The sequence below is a fragment of the Halichoerus grypus genome, chromosome 14 (assembly GCF_964656455.1).
Source record: "Halichoerus grypus chromosome 14, mHalGry1.hap1.1, whole genome shotgun sequence".
In the NCBI taxonomy this organism is placed as follows: domain Eukaryota; kingdom Metazoa; phylum Chordata; class Mammalia; order Carnivora; family Phocidae; genus Halichoerus; species Halichoerus grypus.
The window spans coordinates 56,774,549-56,788,511 of record NC_135725.1 but is presented as its reverse complement, the minus strand read 5'-3'; the positions used below and the strand labels follow the sequence as shown (position 1 = coordinate 56,788,511).

Below are 13,963 nucleotides of genomic sequence, written 5' to 3'. Positions count from 1 at the left end.
TAAGTTTGCAGGGTTAGTCTGGTGAAATTCAAGATAAAGATGGGATCGCAGTGTGTCTAAGACTAACATGAGGAGTTGATGGAATTTTACCTCATATCCTCAGTGACACTTCATATATCAGTGAAGGAGAGTGTGAGCTCAGGAAAGCAGACACAGAGAAGCAGCTCTGTTGCACTAACCGGGGAGGAGACCCTGAGTGTGTGGACTCAGTAACTGTGTCACTGGGCTGTGGGTGTTGCTTGGGGAACAAGATACCAAGTTTTCCTAGAGTTAGGGGGAATGTTTCTTCCTACCCATCATATTTCCTTTGTTCTGGATAATCTTCTGATTGTTGTTTGACTTCTTCGTTTTCTTTATACCCAGGCTGGTGGCAGTGCATCATGTAACTCACTGTGTTTGCCTCTTTATTCCAGCAATGAGGAGGCTACTCAAAGAAGAATATACTGCTCTACTTTGTGGGCTGACTTCACTCCCAATGCCATTTTGCTTTCCTACTTTTTTTTTTTTTAAAGATTATATTTATTTATTCGACAGAGAGAGACACAGCAAGAGAGGGAACACAAGCAGAGGGAGTGGGAGAGGGAGAAGCAGGCTTCCCGCAGAGCAGGGAGCCTGATGTGGGGCTCAATCCCAGGACCCTGAGATCATGACCTGAGCCGAAGGCAGACGCTTAACAACTGAGCCACCGAGGCGCCCCGCTTTCCTACTTTTATTTGCTCTTTGCCTTATCTTTTTATTTTGGACTTATTTTCTCTTGTAACATGTTTACATATTTCTAAGTAATCTTAAATTTGTTTTAGAATAAGTCATGTTTTAAATGAAGATTGAGGGGTTGGCTTTTGGGGTTTAGGAATTGGTCCAGTCCATTTAGTGTGAACTTGTCACTGAGAGGTCACTCATCTTGGGTCCAGTATCTGGATCTGACTGATCCATAACCAGACAGTGGATCCTGATGACTCAAACTCAGTGCTATCTTTGAGGTCCTGTCATTAAAAAATCCAGCCCCTTTGAAGCCCTCTCCTTCTCCACTTTGTGCCTTTTCACAATGCCAGGCAGAGTTAGATAATATTTATTCAGGGGTTAAAAGCCCAGTTACACTTATGTATACTTATCCCTTTTGTCTTTTCTGCCGCTTTATATGTTTTACTTCTGTACTGGAAACCTATAAAAACTAGTTTTGATCTAAGGAGAAGTGAGGATTTAGCTATTAGCCTGGATTATTCAGCTAATTAAATGTTACAATTTAATAATTTAGAGTTTTGGAACTGAGCCCTTTGAATACTTAGTAACTCTTATATCATTGAGTTTCCCAGCATTTTTTTTAAGATTTTTTATTTATTTATTTGAGAGAGAGAGAGAGCATAAGAGGGGGAAGGGTCAGAGGGAGAAGCAGACTCCTTGCTGAGCAGGGAGCCCGATGCAGTACTCTATCCCGGGACTCCAGGATCATGACCTGAGCCAAAGGCAGTCACTTAACCAACTGAGCCACCCAGGCGCCCCTTCCCAGCATTTTTTTAAACAATGAACTTACCTCGTCTTCCCTGAGGAAGCTCTTGAAGGTAGGGACCTCTTCTTTGAAGCCCTCACAGAACTGAGACCGAATCTTTTTACAGAGCAGGAGCTCAACACGTGTCTGCTGACTTGAATACTCTCACCTCCAAATAGGCTTGAGAAGTAAAGATCCTAAGGAACAGAAAGCAATACTGCTAATAAATATATATAGGATTGATAACCTTTACCAAAGACTCCACTCACTCAGTGACGGCAAGGAAAGACCCACCCACTAGAGATGTCATGCTAGGTTCTCGTTTAAATTCCATTTGCAATCAGAGGAGCTTGTTAAATTTTAAGACTGAAACGTATTTGTATGAAGAGTGCCGTGGAGATTGTGCTTACTTTTAATTTGGTAAATGTCATTTGTATTCAGTTGTTTGGAATTAAATTACAGATCTTTGTATCAGTGAGAAGCATCCAAAATATTGCACATATGGTGAGAATCAGAGCAAAAGCTTGTAGTCATGGCAGGCTAAGAGGTTTTGATTTGAGGTGAAAATATGATTTCTTTGGAAATCCCTTCTAATCCACTAGTATGTTTTTTTAATTTTCTCCAGTGACTCAAATATTTTGAGAGCATATGTAGGCCGAGCCATTTGAGCATTTAGAAATAATAACTGTACTTTGGGTATCCAGCTCATTACTGTGATATTCCTTGAGAACAAAAGACACAGAAAAGGGATTTTTTTTTTTTTAAAAGGTACATTTCATTCAGGTGCATTAGATCCTGACTAGGGAGCTAGAATAACCCATTTTCAGGGCTCTTTAGAGTGATTACGCTCTGCATTTGCTGCAAAGTAGCTCTGATCGGAGAAAGGGTTTAAATAACCCCATCAATGATCATCCTTTTTCTCACTTGCTTTTTTCTGGGCACTTTCTTGTCATTATAATTGATGCTTTCTTGTCTGTATCTATTGTTAATAAAACAGCTTCTTTCTTTTGGTGAAGGGGAAAGGTCGGATATGTGGCCTTTGGATTCCTGATGATGGACAAATATTCACACACACTGTCTACTGCTGGCAAAATAACCCAGCGAAACTGGACATCCAAGGTATGAGGTATCTGTGTTTGAACACACTGCACAGGACTTGCAACTGTCAGCCATGGTCACATGGGAAATGAGTTCTTTAATTAAATAATGTCTTATACCTATGTGTAACCACTAACAGAACAGTTTCTTTGATTAGAATAAAAAATAATTCTGGGTGAGACTAGAGCGTTAGCACCACATGTGAAATTCATTCACTGTTACTCATATTCAATTTTGTGTAGGAAAGAGTTGAAGCCAGAAGGGTACAAAGTGCCACAGGAGGTCATTTAAGTGGTTAACTTGAGAAAAACCAGGGCTTTAATAGTAGAATCATCCCAAACTTTGTAAAAAGAAAGGATATGGCTGTGAAAATCTTTTATATCACAAGATGTTTTCTGGTCATCTTGTGACAAAAGAATGGTCCTTTTTAAAGATGTATTATACATTTTTATTTTTCAATAACTATTCCAAATTCACTGACCTTTTCTGTGACAGTGATAGCTACTTCAAAAAAGTTTATTCTGCTTCTTCAAGGCAAGGGTGATACTTTTATCAACGAGAGAAAATATCTGCTTTTCAAAAGAACTCTTGCTATGGAGAAACATCTTGAGAATGGATGTTTAGAAATGTTTCTGTCATTATATGATTTTGTGGTTGAAAACAATGTATCTCAACCACAAAACCTTGGTAGTTCTGTACTTCAAAAACCAGAGTTTTCTAACTGGTATGAAAGTTTCCAGAAGAGAAAGTCAGTGGGTATGATTAGTTTATAAGAACTGATTGACCTCAGAAATGCTGGGAATTTATGAGCCCAATTTCAACAAAGGCCTTTCCATAATTGGTGGTTGGGATTAAAAAATCATAATGTTGAAAATATCTTTTTTTCCACCTGGACCTATTGTCTGTATGAGTTAGGTTTTCAGCTATGCAGCCATTAAAACCAACTTTTATATGTGAACATAGCATCCAACATGAATTTTTAGGTCATAGAGTTTAAAAAGTCTCTTAAAACAATGAATAATAAATGAATATCATTCAAAAAATTTAAATATTTTATTAATACTTTTAATGAATAAAAAGTTTTAAAAATTGTCATAAATTTAAAATATTTTAATATTTACATTCATATATAAAATGAAAGATTTAAAAGTTATATTCATGTAATTTACAAATAAATGTAATTATCAATACAATTTATAAATAAAAAGATATCTATGGAAAGTGTAGTTAAATCTTTTTACTGTTACGGATGTATAATCAAAAAAGTTGAGAGGTCACTATTCTATACATGTAACTGAGTCTCAATCCCAGATTCCCAGGAAAGAGATGATTGGTTTTGTTGGGTCACTGTCTATCTCTGATCTAATCATCTGTGGCCCAGGGAGGAAGGTGGCATAATTACAGGCATCCAGAATAGTTGAGTGTTTAGGATTTCAGTCATAACAATTACATGATTTCATGGAGCAGCAACAATTTATTATCACATGAAAATATTCAATATTGTTATATTTGTCTCCTCGCAAGTATCCTGCTTAATACCAGCCTGACTCGTCTCACATCACAGCATATTTTTCCATTCATCTTTACTGATGAATATTGTAAACTTTGACAGTGAAAATGCAAACTCAATGTAAACAGATTGTGAAGTGAAATTGTTACTCTTACAAACATTTAAGGATTTCATGAGGTTGAAGAAAATGATGTTGCTCAGATCACATATAAATGAGTTTTGGGATAGTCAGGTAAGTTAGCAACTGAAGAGAAAACCAATAAGGGTTATGACATCATAGATCCTCAAAGCAAATGATTTGAATAGCAAAGGTAGGTATTGATAATGGTAAATTAATATGTCCTTGAGTATTTTGAGAAGTTACCCTCTGTATGATCTTACAACACAAATTAACCATGAAGTGAAGCATATTACATAATGCTATTACACTCTTTTTGTTAAAAAAGTTATGTCTCCTAACAAATATTTTAGTTGTTCAAACTCAAGTATTTGAGTTCTTAAAACTTAGTACATAGTTGTGCCCATTAGAATCTAATTAAAAAAGTAGAGATAAACTTATTTTCTTAAATTTTAATTTCATTTATTAAAGATAAAGCCCTAATCAGATGTTTTCCCTTAGTTATTTACTATGGGATTTTGTTCCTTATTTGAGGATCTGATGCTCAGTTTACTGGCTATAGGGCTGACCCTCCCGAGAGCTGTGGGTAGGAAGTAGTGTTTTGTACCTAGCCCTTTGCACCTTCTTTAATCCCTAATCATATGCCTCTTCAAACCTGATCCAGCTTGAACCCTCATCCTTCAGAGTCTTTCTGGGTTTCTGATTTGTTGATGTGAAAAATTAATTTGAGCCAAGGTGTTTATAAAAGATAATAGCTCAAAAAGTTACTCTTTCCTGAAAATACCTTCGTTACCTAAAAACCAAGAGGTAAAATAGGAGAGGTTTGGGGATTAGGCAGGGGGCCTGTTGCCCTTTGCAGAAGGCCAGTTCTGCTGTCACTTTATCTCTGCACCACCAATTCCAATACCCTTGTGTGCCCCTGGGGTGGGATCTTTGCACGCTCATGCCCACATAGACATTTTGGCCCTAACCATCCCATAGACTAGGAATGGCAAATAGATTTCATCTCACGTGCCACCTCTGATCCATTGGGAGTGACTGCCTGGAGAACTGCAATGAAAAGGTTTCTGGGACCATGCCTAGTTCAGCAGGACAGATTCTGTTGATTGATTAATGATGTCTGCCATGGTCACTGGATATGGGGTGGTAGCACACACACCACATTCTTACTATCTTTGTCCTAGATTGTGCCATGGCAGTGAATATTTCTGCACCATATCATGGAGGTCATTTGTCACCATGTAGCCCTTAAGTGTTTACCAAGGCTCAGGGTTTACTATTAAGTTCTCATGACCCCCAGCAGGTCCTGTTGTGCATCTTATATATATGCCTATGACTGTGCATATAAGATTAGTAGTACCATTGTGGTGTGCACAGAATGGTTCATTATTTCTTCTTATGCCAAATACAATTAATTTCATTAAAGGGAGCCTTGCTTTCATTAGAGAGAACCAAGGTATGAAATTGTCAAACATCATGCTCTAGATACAAAGAATATTTAAGATTTGGTCATTCATCCTTTAAAACATACCCAGAGTAGACATTTCTGTGCAACTCAAACTTAAGGAAGATATTATCATTTTTTTCCCCTGTCACTTCTAACATGATGTGCTTTTATACCTTCTGTACTGTCAGAGAAATTTGAGCAGCTTTCAGAGTTAGAAGCTTCAGGGACAATTCTGTTAGAAAAAAAGACCCCAGGGGGAAACACTAAGGGCTAAAGACCCTTATTTTAGCCAACACACACAAGAACATTAGGAAGTAAATGTTTGCTGTGGTTTTATTGGATTCTAGTTAGCTTCACCCCTGAGCCCCAAGGTTCCTGTGGGAATGAGGTGTGCCTCATCAATGTGTAGTCTTTTTTTAAGCCTGCACTCTCATGGGACGGTCTCAGAACACTGTTGTGGTTAAAATAATACCATCCAGCATTTAAAAATAAATTCCAAAGGTCTCAGCTCTTGACTTTCTTCAACTCTGTAAGGGGAGATAAGGAGACCATAGTAATATATCTTTGACATCTCCTTTTCTCATCCATCCATTTCTCTTACATTGAAGCAGTTCCCCCATCTCCCTCACCTCAGCCTTCCTCCAAAAACCCTGCATCCACTCTACCAATTCTCGCCCCTCTGCCTCTTGTCATCCTCACCAGCTCTTTTCCTCTGCATTACAAGGTCCAAGAGAGCTTATTTAGCCAAGCAGAACCAATCCTGTCTAGGGGGTGGGGTGAAGAGGGTCAAGACAGAATTCTGCTAAGCATGGAGGGAAGAGAAAGGCTGAGAACCGGCATGAACTATTTCCCTCTCATCATGTACTTCATGTACATCCCTTAGAGATTTACTCTCAGGTTGTCAAATCCTGGATTGTGTTGCAGTCACTGGGAAAAGCAGGCTTGGATGACAGTTTCACACTGAGTACTCTACAGTCTTTTCTACCCCTCACCTAGGTCTGCCTTTGGGAATGCATTGCTCCTGCTGTGTCTCTGGGGGTTGGGAGCTATTGCTCTGGGCCATATGTTTCAGTAACTGACTTGGGGTGCCCACCAATCTGTTCCCAAGATGCATTTGCCATGGCCTTTTCCCCATTGGCATTGGGGGATGTCCCCTCTAGAGGGCACCTGTTGAGATGGCTGTCTTTCTCTTCTACTTCTCAATGTCCTCTTCCAAAGTGGTTCTTGAGTTGCACATTCAGTTGGTAATTTAGCTCCAAACTCTATATTTTATTACAGTGTGAGGCAATTTGGGGCTATACAGGTGGGTAAATTATAGCTATAGAACCTTACTAACTAGCCCATTGCTTTAACAGCCCCTGTTTTGTGTCACTTCTAGAGCTGCCTTTAAGCCAAACCCGACCTCACTCTAGGTGCAGCCTCTCAGGTGGATTTTAATGTTTTCTCTTCTATCTCCATTTCTAGCTTCTTGATCAAGTTTTCCTTTTATTAGTCCTCCCAGGAGAATTTCCCTTTGCTTGCTTTTCCTTTATCTCAAACTTTTTCTTTCTTTTTTTAAACCAAACATTTCCTCATTATATATGGAAGTCAAAGATGCATGCTTACTATAGAAATTAGGAAAATACAGAAAAGTGCAAAGACAAACCATCCACAATCACAGAAATAGCCATAGTTAAAGTTTGGTGAATTTCCTTTACTTTTATGTAATTGCAAATATGCTGAATATTTGATACGTATTTTGTTTTTTCTACTTATCTTTTCTTCTGATTTAATCTGTACCAACCCCTAGCAAAGTCGTGATGTTGTTACATTGTTGTTTGCGTGTGTACACACACACATTGTAACTGGTGTCTTTGGATCAGGTGCTGAACCCCTGTATACTCTACAACCTGACTCACAACACTCTACATTTTTGCCTCCTTTTACTAGACAGTTACTTTGTTCTTAACCTGTTCTGCCTCCTCTTCTCGACCTTTATGGACATATATGGATTCTGGTTGATTAAAGGAATTATTAAATGATGTCCAGAGCCTAACTTTACATTGGCTATATGACACTATGTACACATAAGAGGGAGGCCTACTTTTTAATAATTGCCTATTGATCCACTTCCCATGGTATTTGGAATCGCAGTCTGTACTCTCTTCAGTCTTAGCTCAATTGCTTATTCCTAAGAGCCTGCAGCCTCTATCAATTGCTAGGAAACAAGGTCTGAGTACCCAAGGAGAGTTTCCTGTTATTCTTTTGTAAAATGATGGCAAGGAGATTTGATAAAAACTGAATGAATGAATTTTTAGTCTAGGATGTTCTGTTCTTAAGCTATAATTGCTGTTTTCCCTTTAACTCTAGAAGTGATTCTGCCAAACAAAAGAAACTTTAGTCTTCACGTGTGTATTATTATTGTTTCATAAAAAATTCTCCTTTAAATGTGTGATTAAAAAAAAGATCTCTGCATCATTAAAGGTGATTTTCTTTTGTCTTGGGACTGGTTTTATATGAATGTCAGGGGAAAGATGCACTTTAAAAATGAGCCTTCTGGGATGTGCTTATTCTACAAAGTGAGATACATTTGATTGTAGTAAATATAAAAACCATGAAATAACCAATTAAAAATAATTTTAGAATTTAAAAATGCTAAATCAAACTCTTGGTTATTAAGGTGTATTATCTAGATGATGTCCATTTGATCTCCAAAATCTAGTATCACTGAGGGTAGCATAAGAGAGTAAGGATTAGGGGCACCTGGGTGGCTCAGTTGGTTAAGTGTCCGACTTTTGATCTCAGCTCAGGTCTTGATTTCAGGGTCATGAGTTCAAGCTCCGCATTGGGCTCCACGCTGAGCATGGAGTCTACTTTAAAAAAAATATAAGGGGGAATATCTTTATAAAAAAGAAAGAGAGAGTAAGGATTAAATGGTATTTGGAGGAATTTAAGTTAGACATTAGAAGCTTTGCAGAATTCAGAGAAACCAGTATCCATGGTCATAGATGAGAGAAGCCTTATCTTGGGATCTGTTAATAAGTAAGTAGTTTGGGGGTGCCTGTGTGGCTCAGCTGGTTAAGCGCCTGACTCTTGATTTCAGCTCAGGTCTTGATCTCAGGGTCGTGAGGTCGAGCCCCGTGTCAGGTTCCAGGCTCAGCACAGAGTCTGTTTGTCCCTCTCCCTCTGCTGTTCCCCCAACTTGCACACACTCTCTCCCTCTCAAATAAATAAAATATTAAAAAAATAAGTGAGTAGTCTGTCTCCTTGTTTTACCCTTCAGGGAACCAACATTATGATTCAAGAATACCTCTTTCTAATCAATTATATGGCCTGAAGGTGACTATGAGTCTTGGTTTTGAGTGTTTTAATCTGGTGAGAGATGTTTTAAGATTAATGGAAAATAAATATGATTTCATGAGTTATGTTTTTTCTTGCTGTCATAAATACTCCAATGAGCTAAATTACTTCCACTTATTCCAGTGGAAAGATCAGGTTCAACATGTACTACACTGAATAGCCCTAGGGTATTTATTGTCTATCATATTTTCTTCCTTTGTATAAGAGAAGCAACTTGAAGTCATTGATGAATATATACAGGAGAAACCCATAGATCATGGATATCCCAGGGAAGCAATGCATGAACTAGAATGGGAATCAGGTAGAAGGGTTAGAATGAACCTTGGTTATACTCATTCATTGCTATTCCAGTGGTATGGTATGGTGTGGTATTGCTATTCCAGTGGTGTGGGTCCATGAGTGTATAACCCTCTTTTTTTTGCCTATATCAGAATTGGTACGATGCAAGCTGCTCTGGAAGCTAAAACTGCTGCCAGAAGTGGGTAAGGAAGCAGAATATCAGCAGGTCAGAGGGTAGCTCTGAGCTCTGTGAGGATAGGGCCCAGGTAGGCCTTGTTCTCTGCTATACTGCAAGTACGTAGCATAGTTCTAGATATAGTTGACCTTGAACAGTGTAGTGGTTAGGGGTACCAACCCTCTACACAGTTGAAAACCTGGGTGTAATTTTTAACTTGCCCAAAACTTAAATACTAATAGTCTACTGTTGATTGAAAGCCTTACTGATAACATAAACAGTTGATTAACACATATTTTGTATGTTATATGCATTATATACTATATTCTTATAATAAATTAAACTAGAGAAAAAATGTTATTAAAAAATTATAAGAGAAAATACATTTATAATACTGTATGTATAAAAAAAATCTGCATGTAAGTGGACCTGTGTGGTTCAAACCTGTGTTATTCAAGGGTCAATTTTACTATTGAATTACTAAAAGCGTTGATCACTCCATGGCCAAACTTGTCCCCTTCCTCAAGGGTCCTTGCTGAATCTCTGTGTAGAAGCTCTAGAGAGCTCTGCATTGGAGCATTCAGTCTTTGCCTGGCCAACAGAGGTGTGCCTCTACAGCACTGGCTGGGTTCTGCAGCTAGGACTGGCTTTGGGAATACAGACAAGGGACATCTGCAGATGGTTTCAGGGGAAGCCAGGGGCAAGAATCAAGCTGGATTCAATATCAGTCTGAAGGGTCTGCATAGAGAGGCACAGAGATGGAGCAGTGAACGTGGAAGATTGACTAGGAGACAGTACTGGACAGACTCTTGAAGTGCTAGATGGACAGGGGGCTTTCATGAGACAAATTCATCCTCACCTAGGATACCAAGCCTCTGAGTACCTTTGGGAGAAGCTCTTTCTACTCATGACTTCTTGATGCAGGGCCCCAAGTCCCCTGCTCCACCCCTCTTAGGAATTTGCTTTATTTCCTGCCTCAGGCAACAAGACCCAAGGAGCCCCCCAGGAATCCAAATAAGGTTCAGACTTTCTTTTCCCAAGCAGAGTAGCAAATTCTAGAATTGGCTATGGCTTCAGCAGGTACCATCAAAATGTTTCCTCAGTAATTCCAGCTCCCCAGGAGTCCCAGAAAGCCTGGGATTGAAGCCGACAGTCACAGGCTCAGCCCTCCCGGAAGCAAGTTTGTCATCATTACTAGCTCCTGAGATTCACAAGTTGATCCCCACAGCTTTTCCCTTTGGTGGCTTCTGAGGCCATCGAAGGTAAAGACTTAATGCTAGATGGTTGGAGAGGGTCAAGGGTTCAGAGTCAGAGGATTAGGGTTCAAGTCCCTGTGCAAGTCATTGTGTAATTTGAGCAAGTCACTTAGTATCTTTGTATTTTTGTTTCCTCATCTGTAAAAAGGGGTACTATTTATTTCATCTGGTATTGTCCTCATCTATAAAGTGGAGATGTATTCCTGCTTCACTTATCACAAAGGTTTGCTGAAGATCAAAGTGAGATAATTTCAAACTTTCAATCAAGGTGATAAATTCTATATAAATGTTAAGCCCTGTTCAAATGTTAGTTAGAATTATAAATCCAATTCTAGGATACTAATGGAAAGCCTAGTAGGATGGAAGGGAATCTACAAAATGAGTCTTTAAAAATCATTATTGCTACTGACAATAATCTTAGCATAAAAGCATAAGGAAACTTAAAACACATTGGAGAACCCAGTGCTACTTATATACAGTAAGTCAAAGCTCTATAAAGGCAACCTAATATGGACTTTGAGCTTTAGAAATGAAAAGATTAAAATTAACAGGATTAGAGCTAAAGGGAATATTGGACATTGAGTCCCAAATACTTATTTTATACATAGAAAGATGATGTATAAAGTAATTCAGTGACTTGCAAAATGATTTCTACTTATTTAATATCCTGCCTTGTTTCATAAAGGATTTCAAGTGGATTTTAAGAATAGGTACAATGAAATAGGCAAATCTAAAATACAACCAATGCTGTGATCATGGAAAATGAAGTGTAATGATCAAGTGAAAGGGAGAGTGGAGTTATGGTGGCAATATATAACTTTTATAGAGTTAGTAGAAATTAACAGTAAATTGACTATGAGTTTCCTGGTTAGCCAAAGTAAAATTAGAAACCAAGCTAGTGATGGAACCAGCATTAGAACCTCACCTTAGACTGGTTTGTTTTTTGTTCCATTTAAAAATTGTTTTTTAGAGAATTTACTTCTTTCAGTCTTAAAATGTTTTTTGTTTAGCTTTCTTTCTTTCCATTGGTTCAGTCTGTGGGGATGATGGCCTCAGTGAGGAGAGTGAGAGCTGCTCCACGTGCCCAGCTGACTATGGGAAATGTCCACTTCCTTTAAACACCTGGGTGATGATTACCCTTCCAGTTGGCTTGGTCTCTCACTGCCTCTTCCTTGACCATTCTGATAAGAATCAACCAATATCTCGGGATGCCTGGGTGGCTCAGTTGGTTAAGTGTCTGCCTTCAGCTCAGGTCATCCCAGGGTCCTGGGATCGAGTCCCACATGGGGTTCCTTGCTCAGCGGAGAGCCTACTTCTCCCTCTCCCACTCCCCCTGCTTATGTGCTCGCTCTCTCTCTGATAAATAAATAAATAAAATCTTTTAAAAAAAGGAAAAGAATCAACCAACATCTCATGCCAAATTTTCTTTCGTTATTTGTTCCTTATGTCTATTATTCCTTGTTGGGATCTGACATCTTCTTAGAGTTCTGTATTGTCAAGAGTCTTTGAAATTATGTAATCCATCCCCATTACTTTACAAATGAGGAAACCGAAATCCAGATATGTTAAATGACTTGCCCAAGGCCACACAGCAGCAACTAACCTTTATTGAGCTTCTACATGTGTCTTATTTAATTCTCACAGCAAACCCTGATAAGTAAATATTATTATCCTTTTTCTATAGGTGAGGAAAATGAGGCACAAAAGGGTGAAGTGCTTTGCCCAAGGTCACAAAAAGAGTAAGTGAGGCAGCTGGGGTTTGAACCCAGTCTGTCTAGTTCATCTCTTTGTACAACCTCCTACCCTGTGTTGCCTCTTAAGAGGATGACAGAACTTGGATTGAATCCAGTTCTCTGTGAGTCTAGTGCTCTTTCTACCATACTTTAGAGAAGACAGTATTGGGCCTTAAATTCCCCTTAGGCTGGAGAGGTGTGCAAGACTAGCCTTGGAGTTTGGAAAGGTCAGCACTGAGCTTGATTAGCACTGTCTGGCCCTGCTTTTTGGGGATTGTTTCTTTGGCCAATGGAGTCAGTCTCTATAGAAATTTCTGGTTTTCAAATGGATTCTTTGGTTGCCTAATGCAAATAGGTTTATATCTATGGTTCTTAGCCATGCTATTAAGATGCACTGGTATGGGATAATGAGTTTGATGTGCCAGTAATTAATAATAGCTAAAGTAATCTGGGACTGTGCAGCTGGAGATGGCAGAATTGGCAGCTGGGACTTCTTTGCCTCTCAGCCTCAGTGAAGGGAGCAGGGCATGTAGTACATTCTGCATTGAGGGCATTGTAGATAAAAGGTCTCAATCCTATATCTGCTTCAAGAAGTAAACTTTTTTTTTTTAAATGCAACATACAAACTTTATTTAACAAAAGTAACAGGTAAAGTCAAACAGGCACTTATATTAAGAGAAAAACCGACTAGAAGAAATTTTATCTTAAACACCTTATAGTAACCTATTTGCAGTTGCATTTAACTGAGCTCTGTTGCTGTGAAGAATACAGCTCATGCACAGGTATGGATCAACAATTTGTACATTTTTCAAGTATTCACTGAATACTACCTTATATACACATATACATTAAATTTGAAAAAGATTTAATTGACGATCCCCAGATAGACTTCATTTTTGTTGCTCTTTTGGAAGAGGTCGTCTAAAGAGAAGAATATGTGGTTCTGGCTCATGAATCATGTCATGAACCCAGCCTAGACTCTGTTGGACACCAAGTCTCCTCCACTCCTCTTCAGACATCAGATGGGTTTTCGGGAGTTGTTTGGAAAGTTCTCTGGGTAACATGACATGCCGGTACTCGTAGTGCTCATTGAAGTACTTGTCCGAGTAGTAGATCTGCTTGTGGGCCATCCTGCGGGCGGGCGGGAGCGACGGGGCGTGAAGAGCGGGTGCTGCGGGCCACACGTCCTGGTCTGGCCAAAGCAACAACTCGACTCAAGAAGTAAACTTTAGTGAGTATATCTTGTCACACTATGTAGAGCTCTGTATTTTTTATTCTTATTTTACAAAAGGCAGAATATATCTAATAGGAGAGAGGAGCAAGCTTTGTTAAAAGAACAATACACACATATACACACACATCCATATCAATGGTTGCCAACTAATCTGGTAATTTGAATCTTTGTTGACACTTGATATTATGTAGATAAGGAGATAATCATCTCAGGGTCCAGTCCAGCATGGAATCTCATTCAATGAATAACAGACCAGCAAATAATAATTATAAATAAACTAAAGCATTC

General features: G+C 38.8%; 1 pseudogene; it reads right to left on the bottom strand.

Annotated features, from left to right (window-relative positions):
* Window positions 1-13,046: 13,046 nt before the first annotated feature.
* LOC118518312 (cyclin-dependent kinases regulatory subunit 2 pseudogene) lies at window positions 13,047-13,625 on the bottom strand (annotated as a pseudogene).
* Between the last annotated feature and the right edge of the window lie 338 nt (window positions 13,626-13,963).